The 15530-nt window shown below is 43.3% G+C and overlaps 1 long non-coding RNA gene across 1 annotated transcript; it reads right to left on the bottom strand.

The window, feature by feature from the left end:
* Window positions 1-1769: 1769 nt before the first annotated feature.
* Window positions 1770-8090, bottom strand: LOC111096864. Its single transcript, XR_005361585.1, has 3 exons — window positions 7926-8090; window positions 6893-7018; window positions 1770-4698 (listed from the first exon to the last, which is right to left on the bottom strand). It is a non-coding gene; the product is annotated as an uncharacterized LOC111096864 (long non-coding RNA).
* Window positions 8091-15530: the final 7440 nt, after the last annotated feature.

Raw genomic sequence — 15530 nt, 5'->3', positions numbered from 1 at the left:
GAGATTGTTCCTGGAGGCGTAGTCGCTGCCCCTGAGTCCTTGAGTCCAGGCTGTGACGGGACAGGTCCAAGGCTATGTCTCCACCTGCTGTGGTCTGACACATCTCTTACTTTGGAATCGGCGTGGAGGTCTACAGCAGCCCGGATCAGAGGTTGGATCCTTTACCCTACCCCAGGGTACCCTCAGGTGGGATGTGGCCAATACCTGACAGCCCCTTCCAGAGGTGAAGCTCCAAGGCCCTCCTACACAGGTCTCTAATTCCAGGGTCTCTTCTGTAACTGGTCACACCTGCTCTTTGGCTTTCCTCAAGGAAAGTGATACCAAAATCCCTAACTGGCCTCAAAGAACCAAATGAAATGTTCCAGAAGAGCCTCCCTACAGGCTTCGCTGTCCTTCCATTTCTAATACAGTTAGACCTTGATATTGGGCACGTGGTGCTCCAATGTCTGGAAGATCAGGTGGCTTCCCCACTTACCCCGGGCTGAGGTAGGGTGTGAGGGAATGGGTGGGGAAAGTGTCTGTCCCTCAGTATCAGTGCATGCTCAGAAAATACAAGTGGATCTTCATATTAGTCTAAATAAAATGCCAGCAGATAAGTCAATGGGGGACAATCCATATATTCCCTGGCCAAGCTCAGTAGAAAAAAATAATTTCTTTAAATGATTTGGTTTTGGATTATTTTCCTTCATTTCATTTCATTTCATTTCTGGGCAGAAAATCATAAACTGATGGAAAACCTCTTATCCAATACAGTCAAGATGAATGAGTTGTCTCATGACATATTTGGTGGCAGTTGAAAAGCACTTAAATAAAAATATATACCCTAAGCCTCTTACGTGTTTTATGTTAAGACATTAAAAAAAAAAAAGTTCATTCGATGGTCAAGCTGTGTTCATTTTTTGGTGACACGTGTGGATTGTCTGATGAGAATTCCACACTTAAGTTGTATTGGCTTGTGCGTCCTTTAATCATAGCCATAAGAACAACTGGCATAAGCAATTTGGAACAAGCAGAAGTGATCCTTGGTAAGCAGACAAGTCGCTTGGTAGGGGCAAAAGTGTTGGGGAGAGTTAGAATAGGATCTTCTAGCTGTGAGCTTTCTGGGTAGCCTGGATGTGGGTCCAGGTGTTTTTTTCTGAGGGAATGGAGTGTTGGGCCAACCTGGTTTTGGGGTGTGGGCGGTTCAGAGGAGGTCAATTAAGAGAATACCTACTGTTTTCCTCCTTCCCACCACCCTATATCCTACCTGTCCTCCCCAAGGAAAAGGAAGATCTAAGACCTTCAACATCATGCTCTTTCTTAAGTTGAAGTAAGTGGGGTCCACGAAGGCCTCCCTGCCCACCTCAGTCAAGAGAGACAGAAACCCCCAGCCTCAGACACTGGTTGTCCTACTGAATTCTAACTGGTGACCCTCAAACCTGTGAGAAGTTGCTCCTCTGGATTCAAATCATTAAAGGGAGTAACGATGGCTGCCTCAGTTTCTATCTTTAAAACCCCACCAAGAACAAAAGAACAGTTGGAGAGCCTCCCTGGGGGTGTGTGGTAGCAGGTACAAATGTCTTATTTTATTTTTTCTTTCAATCTTGTTATTATGAAAACTCTCAAATGGAAAAGCATAGCGAAAAGTGTAAAAAAAAAAAAAAAACCCTCCGTATGCCCATCACCCAGGCTTGGTAGTTATTAAGATTTTGCCATATTTACTTTAATCTATTTTTTGGTAAAGTATTTTAACATAAATCCCAGACAGCATGACATCTCACCCCTGAACACTTCAGTATGCCCTGCAAAGGAATAAGGAAAGTTTCCTGTGTAACTCGAGTACAATATTGCCATTCCCAACAAAATTAACAGTAATTCCTTAATATCATCTAATATCTGGTCCGTATTCAAATTTCGCTAGCTATTCCCAACAAGTGATTTTGGCACTTTTGTTTCTCTGAGGATCAAATCAAGCCCCACACATTGACATGAAATTTATGATTTGTTTTATACGTGATCATATAGCATTTATTTAATTTCACAATGAAGAATGGCTTAAATAGAAAATATTTCTGGAACATTCGTGTTAATATGCCATAAGTAAATGTCGGCATGTAAATGAGAATAATTCTGCAAATTAGCCTGAGGATGCTTTTTACTCGGCTCCTTGTTGTTTTCATTTGATTAAAATTCTTCCACAGCAACCAAGATTCTCTAATACCTTGAAAAAGAATGTTAAATATCGATAGTGACTATGCATCTAATTTGACTTTTCACTGGATGAAAATGCTCTCCATGTCCATGGGCGTTATTTTCTGAGACATGCTTGCAAATAGCCAGCTAAAACCTCCTCTTTTCTTGCCATTTAGAAGCAAAACAGTAAAATGAATTCTCGTAGTAGGCAAAGAAAATAGTTTGTCTATTTTTTTGATGCCATTATTCAGCATGTAGTGAAATTTCAATCTGTCTTAATATTCCTACGGCTCCCCAACATAACACAATATGTTATTTCAAAATCTACTCATCGACAAATTATTTTTAGACAGTTATTTTAAATCAATTTAACGCCTTGCGTCACTTGTTAAATGGGGAAATTGGCATCTGTTTCTTCTTATGAATGTTATTACATAGAGTATCGAATTAGCATTATTATATTTAGTCAGGTGCTAATCTAAAAATAAAAACATTGAACTAAAAATCATGACTTTATCGTACTCCAGGCAAAAATGACAGAATGATATATTTTTTTTTTAAGTTTCTAAAAATTCCCCAGAGTTGTTATATTCTTGAGAAAGGCATTCCCCAGCCAACAGAAGTTGGAGTGTTTTCTAGCATATTTGATTGTACTGCATTCTGGTTACAATTCCCTTGCTGGACCAAATGCAACATTCCCAAAGCCTTGCAGTCGGATTTGGAAGTTCTCCAGCCCTGTGTCCCCTCCCAGCTAGGGCTTGGCGTGAGCAGAATTCCATTCCAGGGACAAGCTATTCTTCTCTGAGTAGCTGAGTGCTGACGTTTGTTTTTTGTTTTAAAGATTTTATTTATTTATTCATGAGAGACACAGAGAGAGAGAGGCAGAGACACAAGCTCCTTGAAGGGATCCCGGTGCAAGGCTTGATCCCAGGACCACAGGATCACAACCTGAGTCAAAGGCAGCCACTCAACCACTGAACCACCCAGGTGCCCCTGAGTCTTGAAGTTAACAGCTTAGAAGCGACTTCTGGCCCCTGCTGGGGGCCATGGGCCTCCACTAGGCTCTGGCTTAGGGTCCAGGCTCCAGAACACAGGGCAGAGGAGGCCTAGTGGAGGTTAGCCTGTCCTTACTAGAAAAAGAAATCAAGGTGCTAGGCAAAGAAACTGCTCTGAAGTGCAAAGGGGACTGGAAAAAAATCCATATCTTATCCAAAGAAGCCAGCCTGATTTTATCGATAAGGACAGAAATGGCCCTGTCTTTAAGAAAATTCCTTTGTTAACATTCGTATTGTCCTTTGCAGAGGAACCCACATTATCTCAACATCATCTTGACCCTCCAGGGAGACGAGGACATGCATTCTGTTTTGTTTTCAGGTTATAAGCAAGTGGCCTGCCTGGGCCTGGAAGCCAGGGCTCCGTTCAGATGTTTCACTGCTTCTCAGCGTTCCAGATCCTTATCCCCCCTCAGAACCACCGCAGATCCTTACCCTTGTACTTATCACCCGGAGATGTAAATAGATGTGGTGTTTTCTATTCACTCCATCCCCCTCCAGGCCATTCAGCTGCCTTCCATAGTTTGCGAAATCCTTCAGCTGCAGGAACCAGGTCTTTCATCTCTGGGTCTCTACCTCCGGGGCACAGAGTAGACACTTTACAAACGTGCTTGATGGGTGGGAGCATATGGACACCAATCTGGAGTGGAGGAATGAATGAACCTTGGGACATTGATGGTGTATCCACATCAGTTATTGGATTAAGTTCCACGAGGCCAGGGGCCATGTCTGCTTTGAGTGTGTATCTCCCCAAAATGCACCTGCTACATTGTAAGAGGTAAATATACTTCTTAAGAATTCATTCATTTATTCATCAAGTGGTTACGGAGTGCCTCTATGTGTAGTAACCATAAAGGCGATGGGACAAGGGTGTGGTTACCTGTGAGTGCTCCAGCTGGATAAAACAAAATCGAGCTTTTGGCTCTTCTCTGAATTACCCTGGAAGGCTTCCTGGAAGAGGTGGGATTTTTCTAATGGCACGTTGGTCAAAAATGACCTAAGTGTGTGTGGTCTTGAAAGGAACCTAGGTTGCTTTAATCCTTTATTTTGTTAGTGCCTTCCCTTGTGCAGTGTAGGTGCCGAGGGAGACACTTCTACTTAGCATTTTGACCTTACTAGAAGCAGGTTCTCTGTGAAGAGATGGAGATAGAAGGACTCCAGAAAGACTGTACTTTCCCTAGGTGCTCAGGCCTAGACCAGATAAACGCTTAAATTAATTCTTACTGGGATTCAGAAGATGACACAGAAGAAAAACAATAACCGGGAGGCTTTCCCTAAGGGAAGCCACAGAGTGCCGCATAATTCCAGTTACATCTGTCAGGGTCCTGAGATAGGGGTACCTGGATGGTTCACCCTCTTTCTTCTGTGAAACCTTCTTGCTTTTGTCTGGAGGTGAGGGCTGAATGGTCTGCAGAGATGTTGGAGCAGGGCCGGGATGCTTGGAGGCTTCTGGTCTTTGGAGCAGGTATTTATCCTGGAACAGAGAGCAGGGGGTTAGGTGACAGCATGCATGCACCTCCCTTTGAGCAAATTCAATTTCAGAGCATCTGTACTTTTGAAAGGAACAGTTCCTGGCCTGACAAAATAATTCCCCATGAAGTTGCTTAAGAGGTAAGTACTGAAAACGGGATTTAGTTTACAAAGAACTAAAGTAGGGGCGCCTGGGTGGCTCAGTGGTTGAGCATCTGCCTTTGGCTCAGGGTATGATCCCAGGATCCTGGGATCAAGTCCCGCATCAGGATCCTCTCAGGGAACTTGCTTCTCCCTCTGCCTATGTCTCTGCCTCTCTCTCCATGTCTCTCATGGATAAAATAGATAAAATCTTTAAAACAAAACAAAGAATTAACATACACTGAAAGCTTTTGCGGGGACTTATCTCTTGCCAGAAGATGTGTACATCTCCAGGCAGATTCATAGAATCCTACAACCAGAACAAACCTCCAGAGCTCAGCCCGGTCCTGATTCTTGCCTCCAAGAAAAACTGACTTCATCAACACTTATTGACACCCACAGTGTACAGAGCTCCACGCCAGGACTCCGAAGCACACTGCAGATTTATTACAATTTCCAAAATCGGAAGGTTTTCAACCTCTTGGAGACAAGAGTCTAGGGCAAAGCTGTTGTATTAACCAGGCGTTTTAGTTGCTGGTGAGAGAAAGACAGATCAAATTGGCAGAAACACCAAAGGGTATTTTTGACTCCTGGGGTCGGCTTCATGGGTATGTGACCCATAAAGTCACACAGGGCCCCAAGCACAGAAACGCCCATACTTGGTTTAATGTTTTGCTGTGGCTGTCTTGGAATTCCTTTTTTTTTTAAAGATTATTTATTTATTTATTCATGAGAGACAGAGAGAGAGAGAGAGAGAGAGAGAGAGAGGCAGAGACACAGGCAGAGGGAGAAGCAGGCTCCATGCAGGGAGCCCCATGTGGGACTCGATCCGGGGTCTCCAGGATCACGCCCTGGGCTGAAGGTGATGCTAAACCGCTGAGCCACCCGGGCTGCCCTGTCTTGGAATTCTTAATAGCTTTTAAACAAGGGCCTCCAGATTTATTTTGGCACTTACGTGGCTGGCCTGATGGCACCCATAAATGGGAGTCCAGGGTTGTTACTGACCAAAGCAGCTCATGCAGTGGAATGCCCTCCCCACCCCCACCCCGTCTCCTCTTCCCCTGCCCTCCCTCACCTCTTTCTCCTTCTGTTCTCTCTCACCCACTCCCTTCCCCTCTCTCCACCTCCTAGCTCTGCCTCCCTCTGTGTGGTGGTTTGCTTTTCTTCTAGTTGGTCACACTCCCTCTCTGCAGCCAAGGATGGCTGCTGGTGCTGCAGGCTGGCATGACCCTGGTTTGGCCCTCCCGACATCCATATTCCAATCTCAGAAAAAGGCCTTTTGGCAGAGCTTGGCTGGCCAGTCACCAAACCTTCTTTTTCTTTCTCCTGGGGTCACAACTAGATGGCATTCCAGCCTCCCCTGCCTCTGGAGGGGCCATGTGAATGAGTGTGACCAACAGAATGCGAGTAGATGTGAAAGGCTCTGCTTCTGATCTGGCCCATAAAAACCTCTCCAAAGTGATTGTTCTATTCTCTTTCTCCATTTGCTGGCTGAACAGAGCAGACTCTGAGGCCCAGAGAGAGAATGGAGCCACAGGATGAAAGGAGCCTGGGTCCCTGAATGGCTCCATGGAGGGCCACTGTGGACTTAGAGTGGATTACAAATACACATCTATTTGATAAACTACTGAGATTTGGGGGTTCTCTTTGCAGATGCTATGGTTTCTGATCTGTACCAGACACATACTGTGATTGTCCTTACTTGAAATGCAAGCCAACCTTGGACCAGTTACTACTCTGGGGGAGCATGAGTCCATCTAAGGGCCTGGGGCGCCACACTACAGCCCCACTAGGACCACAGGCAGTGAAGGAGGGAAGTGGGTGGAAAATACACACGATGGCCCCACCAAAAAACAGCTTCCAAAGTTTGCTCCAGCTCTGAATAAGAGAGCAACCTAAAGTCTCAAAGGTTCCAAAGATGTATTCTTTGAAAATTTGAATAGCTTAGTACCAAAAATGGTTCTCCCTATTATTGACATTTGTAGCATCCTCTCAGCTCTTTCAAAGAACTTAATTTTGCCCTCACTCCCATACTGAGGTAATTCACAGAGGCTCACCCCCTTTATTCTTGCTTCAAGGGCCACATATAAGACTCCAGCCGAAGAGCTCACAGATGGGAAAGTTAGGAAGTTCCCTTGACAGTCTGGCCTTCTGTTGCCATAGCAAGTTTCAGCAGTAGATGTCTATAGGAAAAAGTAAAGCAGCGACAGCTTCTCATAGTCCCTGAGATGAAGTCGTGCTCACCATTATCTGCTGAGGAACTTTTCATTTTGGTTGGTTTTCTCTCTGCCACTCCATCTGCTCTTAAAAGGTTTCCTATCTCTGACTCATGAACAGAGTTTGCTCTCCCTTGGGAGGTGGGGTGGAGGGAGTTTAACAGTGTGGATAAAATTGTTGGGACTTTGGGGCTGCTGGAAATTGTGGGTTATGGTTTTCACAAAATGGTTCTCCCACTTACATCTTTGCAAATCCTCCTCGAGGCTCCTGCTCCTCATCTATCAGATAAGCACAGCTATGCTGTCTATCTCCCAGGCTTGTGGTGAGGTTAAAATAAGATCAAATGCATTGCAAACTATAAAGGAACTTTCAAATTTAAGATCTGACAGTTGTTCGTGACAGTCTTCCTTTCAATTAGTATGGATAATGGAAAGTCGACGGGACACACTGAAGATCATGTGTCACCTTCCTTCCTTTGGGACATCCAGGCCCAGTTCTTTAATCATTGCTCTTGAACCTGATTGCCCTAATCTTTTAGATCTGTGGTTCCCGGGCTTGGCTGCACATTAGATCATCGGGGGAGCTTTTATTCCAGTGCCCAGCTGCACCCCAGACTCAATAAAGCAGAAACTCAGGATGGGTCTCGGGCATCAGGTTTTCTAAAACTCTCCAGGTGATTCCAATGTGCAGCCAAGGCTGAGAACCTGTGTTTTAGGTTACTCCTTTGGAGGAGGGTGTGTGTGTGTGTGTGTGTGTGTGTGTGTGTCGGGGAGAAACAACTCAGGAAATTCTCTGTTGTCACATCGGAATCTAATACATGCCTGAATAATTTCACCTCAATAGATGAATGCACTTTGGAGCTATTATACTGACCTTACATTATATTAGAGACAGATGATTGCAGGATTGTCCCATAGATGTTTTTCACTGCTTAGCCATGTTCAGGAGATGCTTGGAGAAGAGATGAGATGTATCTTTTACAGAATGCTGAAAATATCATTTTATAGCTCCTGAAAAGATGGAGAAAATGATGGGTTCTGAGCTGGTTTGTACAAGCCTAGAAGAAGACAACTGGGTACGATGACAATTATCTGGCATCTGTTGTAGGAACGATTCCTGAGGCTGTGAGTATGTAAGAGAGAGACCGAGACAGAGAGTTGGAATCCAGCAGGGGGAGGGGCTGGCAAGACCACGAGGCTGCTGGCAAAAATAAGACAGAGGGTGGAGGTGCCATCCCTGGTGACACTCTCATCCAATGGGCAGTGAAGCAGTCCTGGGAACCAAGCTGGGTCTCCTTTGCAGGACGTCCCATCCAGCGCCCCCTCGTGGTCACCAAAGGCTCGGCCAGAGAGTTGGTCTTGAGGGCTGTGTGGGTCCCCATGGGTGCACCGCACATGGCTCTTCCCAGCCACAGCCTTCCTACTACAAGTCTGCAGGATGGTTCTTGGCCAAGGGCAGCAGCTGCTGCTGCTGCAACATCACATCCTCTCCTTTTGTGTGACCCTAGGCCCAGTTTTTTCACATTGTTGAATCTCAGTTTTCTCATGTGAGTAATAATATTTACATGTCGCCGTTGTTGTAGGGCTTCACTGAGGTTAAGGCACAGAAAGCTCCTGGAACCAGAAGGGGATGCTCTGAGCCCTCTCTCCATCCTCGGAGGTGTGCACTCTTGCCTCCTACCAGCTCTCACCTGCCCTGTGTGTCCTCAGTGGCCTGTCCCCATGGTGCAGGCTGTGTTTCCCCAGGCTCCATCCTGGGCACCTCCTTTCCATCTAACAGCACATTTCTGTCCTGCGATCGATTTTTTTTTTCAATTGACCTCCACATTTAGCCTGGGAGGTGGAGGGGCAGCAGCACCATCTCCAGTGTGCCCAACATCAAAGAGCAAATCACTGGCAAGCCAAGCAGGAAAAGGACCTGCCATCTTGGGACACTTACTATGTGTGCCCAGCACATGCTGAGCATGGTGTGTACATTTCCTCATTTTATCCACACCAACAATTTGGCAAAGCAGGTATTTTTTCATCCTCGCTCTCCAGAGAAAGAGGCAGAGGTTTAGGTAGCTGGTGACTTTGATAAGATTGTAAAGAGAGTAACTGGTATACCAGAACTTGAACCCCTTTTTCATCAGCTGCAAAGGCCTCCCTTCCTTTCCGGCAGTGACTTGTACTTAGTTCTCTGGATTCCTGGAAAACTGCTTCTCTTCTAGTAAAATCCTATCCTCTAGGAACAGCCTAGAACACTCATAGCTGCCAAAAGCACAGTGCTGGGCGTTTCAGTAACACCTCCTCTTTGCTTAGAGTCATTTCTGCTTAGGATAACTAATTGTCTAATGTGGAATAACCCAGATTATGTACTCTCATGACTCAGTCCTTCCATGGCCAGAATCAGGTAATCCCCAGATAATTATCAGCTCCAGCTATTCTCACAAGAATGTTTCAAGGGAGGAGAAATGTAGTCACTCTTCTCTTTCTCTTTCCTGTTCACTTAGTTGGAAACAGTAGTTAGCCCTGAAAATCTTTATTTTTAAATGTTTTTCAAGTGGTTCGATGATAAGCCAGGATTTTCAGACTTTAGGTCCTAATCTATTGAGTGCTTCATGAAATTCATGTATTGAATTATGACTAGGAATTTTTTAAAAAAGATTTATTCATTTTAGAGAAAGAGAGTTGAGTAGGGGTGGGGGAGGGGTGTAGGGAGGGGCAAAGGGAGAGGGAGGAGAGAATCTCAAGCAGACTCCCCTCTGAGAACAAAGTCTGACAAGGGGCTCCATCCCAGGACCCTGAGATCATGACCTGAGCTTAAACCAAGAGCTGGGTGCTTGGGGCTTCTGGGTGGCTCAGCGGTTGAGCGTCTGCCTTTGGCCCAGGGCACGATCCCGGAGTCTCAGGATTGAGTCCCACATTGGGCTGCCGCATGGAGCCTGCTTCTCCCTCTGCCTGTGTCTCTGCCTCTCTCTCTCTGTCTATCTCATGAATAAATAAATAAAATCTTAAAAAAAAAAAAAAGAGTTAGGCCACTTAAACCAACTGAACCCACTTGGGTGCCCTGGATTATGACTAGGAATTTTTTTTTTATTTTATTTTTTAAATTATTTTTTTTTATGGGATTACATAATGTTATATAAGATTCCATCGTAGCCGACTGGAGTGAGATTTTCCTGCTGGCTTTGGAAAAGTAAGCTCCAGTGTTGTGGGAAGCAAGGCCTGATATCGTCACATGGCAGGGACCTGTGAGTTGCTCAGAGCAGTTTCTGGCCAACAGCTAGCCAGAAATCGGGATGGTGGTGCTACAATGCCAAGGTACTGCATTCTGCCAATGACCAGTGCCCTTGGACAAGGACCCCCGAGCCTCAGATGAATTTCCACCCCTGGCCAACAGCTTAATTTTAGCCTTATGAGACCTTGTGCAAAGGCCCTGAAGATCCCATCTGAACTCAGACTCCTGACCCATAGAAACTGATATAAATGGGAATTGTGTAAAGCTGCTATGGTTGTGGTTTTTTGTTACACAGTAATGAGAAACTAATACATATGACCACTTATATCTGCTTCTGTGTTCAATCTGTTGTGATAAGTTGTTTTAACTGGAGTATCTGAAGAAAATCCAGCCTCACACAGTTATACACTTAGAGAAAGGAAAAGTATGTTAATGGTTTTTTTAGATCCTGCTGGGAGAGGGAAATGGGAATTATTGTTTAATAGACACAGAACTTCAGTAGGGGATGATGAAAAGTTCTGGAGATGTAGTGGGTGATGGTTGCACAACAATATGAATCCCACTCAACTGTACACTTTAAAAGTGGTTAAAATGGTAAATTTTATTTTATGTGCATTTTACCACAATTTTAAAAAATAATTTACTGACAATTCAGAGATCAAAACAGAGCTAGCTGCAATGTGGAATCTGAAATCCTATCAATGATTTTCATACTCTGTTACACTGAAATCCATTAGTCAAACTTGCACTTCTTTAAAAAAGATTTTATTTATTTATTCATGAGAGACACAGAGAGAGAGGCAGCCACACAGGCAGAGGGAGAAGTAGGCTCCCTGAAGGGAGCCCGATGCGGGACTCGATCCCAGGACCACGGGATCAAGCCCTGAGCCAAAGGCAGACACTCAACCACTAAGTCACCCAGGTGCCCAACCTTGAACTTTAAATGACTTTTACCTATTCATGATTTTGTAACATCATGCATTGATTATCTGAAAAATATTGGTCTACTAAATTATGCAGATCTTCTAAAGTTAACTCAATTATACAATATAAAAGATGCATATTCATTAACATCACTAATAATCTCATCAGAAAAGTCACTAAGTTTGGGAAAGCTGTTAAATTTATGATGTAAGAAAAAGGAGGAAAATGAGTACTGGATAAAAATTTACCAAAATTTTGATTTTTTCTTAAGAGTTCAACTTTTATCATTGGCAACAAATACAGTACTATTCATGATGTACTCTTAGGTAGAGATTTAAAAAATAAAGCAGGAGGGCTACCTGGGTGGGTCAGTCAGTTGAGTGTCTGCCTTTGGCTCAGGTCATGATCTCAGGGTCCTGAGATTGAGCCCCACGTCTGGATCCCTGCTCAGCCAGGAGCCTGGTTCTCCCTCTCCCTCTGCCTGCCGCTCCCCCTGCCTGTGCTCTCTCTATTCAATAAGTAAATAAAATATTTCTTAAAATGATAATAAAGAAGGAAAAGGAGACACAGGAACCAGCAGGTCAGGTAATCGAAATTTTTTGGTTGTATTTTCCAAAGATGGTCACAGCCATATCACCTTTGACAATGAGTTCTTGTCACATCCCATCAAGAAATGGAATCTAATTCCCCTCCCCTTAAAAGTAGGCTGACCATAATGACTTGCTTGATCAATAAGAACAAGGCAAAAGTGACACCTGAAATTTCCACAGGTAGGTCATAGCAAGCCTTACAGCTTCTGCCTGAAATGCTGACTCTTGGAACACCCTCGTGGGAACTCAGCCACCAAGCTTGAAAGCTCAAATCTCCTGGTGAGGGCACATGTTGCTCGACAGCCCCAGAAGAGCTCCCAGGTGCCAGTTAGCTTCAACTACCAGCCACAGGAGGGAGCCCTCATAGTCATCCAGGTCTGGAGTGCCTTCAGATGACTACAGCCCTCTCTGATATCTGACTACATCCCCATGAAAGACCCCAAGTGAAAACTGCCCAACTGGGGATCCCTGGGTGGCGCAGCGGTTTGGTGCCTGCCTTTGGCCCAGGGCGTGATCCTGGAGACCCGGGATCGAATCCCACGTAGGGTTCCCAGTGCATGGAGCCTGCTTCTCCCTCTGCCTATGTCTCTATCTCTCTCTCTCTCTGTGTGACTATCATAAATAAAAATTTTTTTAAAAAGCCTGCATATGAGTATGTTTAAAAAAAAAAACTGCCCAACTGAGTCCAGTCAACCCACAGAACTACATAAGAATTGTTTAAAATCATTAAAGCTTAAGCGACTTGGTCCATCAGCCTCTGCTGATAAGGCAATGGAGAGAAAACACTTGGCGACTTGGGTCTCCTGATTGCAGTTCATAATTTTCTCTACTAGAAATATATTCCAAAAGTCTCTTTTGGAGAGACTTTCCATTAAAACTTATTATATAAGTTTTATATTCTTTCCATTAAAACTATGTCTTGATTCTCTGAAATTTGTTACGTGATTCTTTTTTTTTTAAGATTTTATTTATTTATTTATTAGAGACACAGAGAGAGAGAGAGAGGCAGAGAGAGACACAGGCAGAGGGAGAAGCAGGCTCCATGCTGGGAGCCCGACATGGGACTCGATCCCTGGTCTCAGGATCAGGCCCTGGGCTGAAGGCGGCGCTAAACCGCTGAGCCACCCGGGCTGCCCTGTTACGATTCTTTCAGTAAATTTAGACAGCTGGACAACATGACAGTTGCTCCTTGAACAGCCTTGGGTTAGGGGCACCAACCCCTGTGCAGTTGAAAACCTGTGTATAACTGCTGAGTCCCTCAAAACTTAACTACGAATAGCCTACATTGACCAGAATCCTTACTGACAGCATAAACAGTTGATTAATACATATTTTGTGTGTTATATATATATATATATATACAGTATATATACTGTATTCTGACAATACAGAAAGCTAGAGAAAAGAAAATGTTATCAACATAAGGAAGAGAAAATACATGTATAGTGCTTTATTGCATTTATATATTAAAAAATCCACATGCAAGTAGACCCACCTATGTTGTTCAAGTGTCAACAGTATAGTTCTCAAAAGTGAGGTTGTTAAAAATAATTTAAAAAAAAATTTTTTTTTAATTTTTATTTATTTATGATAGTCCCAGAGAGAGAGAGAGAGAGAGAGGCAGAGACACAGGCAGAGGGAGAAGCAGGCTCCATGCACCGGGAGCCTGATGTGGGATTCGATCCCGGGTCTCCAGGATCGCTCCCTGGGCCAAAGGCAGGCGCCAAACCGCTGCGCCACCCAGGGATCCCTGTTAAAAATAATTTGACCCATTATAAACACTATCCATATGGGCAAACAGACCAGAAGCCAGGAAAGAATGCAGACCCCCATCTAGTCACACCACTTCTATATTTTCTCCTCCGGGGAACATGTTCACCATTTTAATTAATCTACACTTTTTTTAAAAAAGTTTTGAAATAATGTTAATGTCTAATGCCTATATTGTATTTTGTGCTTTTGAAGAGACCATGGGTATCTCATCATTATGAATATTAGTTTTCCTGGAAAAAGAAAAAGAAAACAGCCCATTTTTAAACTAAAATGCCTTTATTTCTTCAGTAAATCAAAAGTTAAAGAAAAAAAAAACAAACCTTGTGTCCTCTGCTGGTACCATACAGAAATGCCATCACTTGTAATATAAGGAAATAACTTTCTTAATATACAAATACTCACCAAGACAATATAGGAGGGGAATGATGATAGTCATGTGTTAAAATCTCTCTGTAATCAAAGAACTATGTTTAAGTACAATCCTATTATAATTTTGCTTTGAGTTAATATCACTGGAAAAAAACTCTTTAAGGAATTGCATTCAGTAAAAATAACAACTCACCTCAACTTCCAATTCAAAACAATAACTTCTGACAGGAGATCCTTTTTTAATTTTTTAAAGAGCTTATTTATTTATTCATGAGAGACACAGAGAGAGGCAGAGACACAGGCAGAGGGAGAAGCAGGCTCCTGCAAGGAGCCTGATGTGGGACTCAATCCCGAATATCAGGATCACCCCCTGAGCCGAAGGCAGATGCTCAACCACTGAGCCACCCAGGTGTCCCAACAGGAGATCCTTTTGAGAACAACTGTCCAGTACATAGATTGGATGTACATTCATCCATAGACTCAAGTTTGCCAAAACCCAACAGTGTGTAAAACCATGAGAAGCAATGTGAAAGGGTGACCTGGGGAACTGCTTTCTTCCTTCTTATTTTATTATTCAACAATGCGATCATCTTTAGAGATGAAAACTTATATTGGCAATATAATTCTAAATTTTAAAGTATATTTGTATTGCATGTAATCAATAAACAAAATTATACACTTAAATTTTTCCTTAACACATTGGACACTTGACTGTGATCTTAACAAACCAGTGAAAATGCAAATCCAACCTCTAAAAGTACCTCAAAATATACTCCTTAAATATGATGTGCACAACACCTTGGAAAAGTGTAATGGGATTGTTTCCTCCTTTTTACTCATCTGTCTCTCTCTCTCTCTCTCTCTCTTGCTGTTTCATCTTTTGTCCTAAAAAGGTAAAAAATAATTATTGTTTTAATAAAATAGAGATGCACAGACTTTATTTAAATTTATCTACTTTTGAGTAAAGATCACGTTTATTTAGTTCAAAATTTAAAAGGTAGAAAGTCTTATTTCCACTTGTCAACCATCTACCTCATTTCTCTCAAAGGCAGCAACAAGTTTTACAGATTTCTCGTGTATCAAAAATATACATAAGTATAGGTATTCTTCTCTCCACTATTTCCATAAATGGTGACATATTTTACCCACTGATCTGTGACTTAATAATTTGAAGGCCACTCCTAATCAGTAAGAAAAGGATTCCTTAATTTTTTTTTTTATGATTGCAATGTGTCCGATTGTAAGGCTATCCCAGGATCCCCAAGACCTCTCTCACTTCTGACATTGATTGCAAATGTAGTGATTCCCAGCACTGGTGTGTGACAATATGCATAGAGTGTTGCCAACAGGAGCAGCTCACCCAAGCCTTGGTATCCAGGGTTTTTACTAGGGCTCTGTTACTTGGACATGATTGACTACCCACATGGCTGATCTCAATCTCTAGCCCTTTTGGAGGTCCAGCTGGGCTGTCCCACCCTAAAACATATAATCCAGGGCCCCCAAGCAAATAAAGACACTACCATGCATGACTTTCTAAGGACTTAGAGATTACCTTCCAGAAGTCAGGGGCAAAGCCTAGACCTCTCTTCTGGTAATTCTTGAC

The sequence above is a fragment of the Canis lupus genome, chromosome 7, assembly GCF_011100685.1.
Source record: "Canis lupus familiaris isolate Mischka breed German Shepherd chromosome 7, alternate assembly UU_Cfam_GSD_1.0, whole genome shotgun sequence".
In the NCBI taxonomy this organism is placed as follows: domain Eukaryota; kingdom Metazoa; phylum Chordata; class Mammalia; order Carnivora; family Canidae; genus Canis; species Canis lupus.
Note: the sequence above shows the minus strand (reverse complement) of the source record. Positions and strands in the feature narration are given on the sequence as shown.